This window comes from Stenella coeruleoalba, assembly GCF_951394435.1.
Source record: "Stenella coeruleoalba genome assembly, chromosome: 1".
Classification (NCBI taxonomy): domain Eukaryota; kingdom Metazoa; phylum Chordata; class Mammalia; order Artiodactyla; family Delphinidae; genus Stenella; species Stenella coeruleoalba.
Window position 1 is genome coordinate 145,230,556 of NC_137169.1, and position 727 is coordinate 145,231,282.

Below are 727 nucleotides of genomic sequence, written 5' to 3' on the forward strand. Positions count from 1 at the left end.
TGGTATTGATCTTGAACCTCTACACTTCTCCACTTTTTAGAGCAGCGTCTTAGTTCATTTAAGCGCTTAACATCTTCCACCACAACAGCTTGCCTCTGGGGGCGGGGTGGTATTTGTATGTCCATTTGTCCTCCAGTTTTACAAGAATGAGAGAGTATTAGAGCCCATTGCTTTATCTATTCTCTGCAGGGTTCAGGTACACTGGCTAAGGCAGAACCCCAATTCTTTACATTGATGTCAGACTTCTGGCAACTAGTACTCTTCCTTACTCACCGCTGTGTGTGCTCATTGATCAAATGTGGTCATGACCAGTGGTGTGAGTAGGAAACCCAACCTGTGGGATGCAGTTTTGCCATTGAAAGAAAGTTCACTGAAGAAAATTATACTATGAAAAGGCATTTTGATCGTTTCATTTCTGGGGAATGACCCGAGGGAAGCTTTTTAATATTAATTTCAAGCTTTCCTTATCCTGCAACTTTAAACAAAAGCTTTAATTTCGTTTGCACTCCTGTTTTGAGCTTGTAACTGGAAAAGCATGTCTTGCACTGTTCAACCTTCTAAGTGGTCACTTTAACAACCTCCAAATTGTGTACAGTGGTTATTTTCCCCACTTGTTTATTTTTGAAACAGTCAACCATTACTGTCCTAGTTTTATTTTAATGTACTAAATTATGTAGTCATTATTTGCCTGTTAAGTTCTTTTAAACAACTGTTGCCTTGGGCTTCA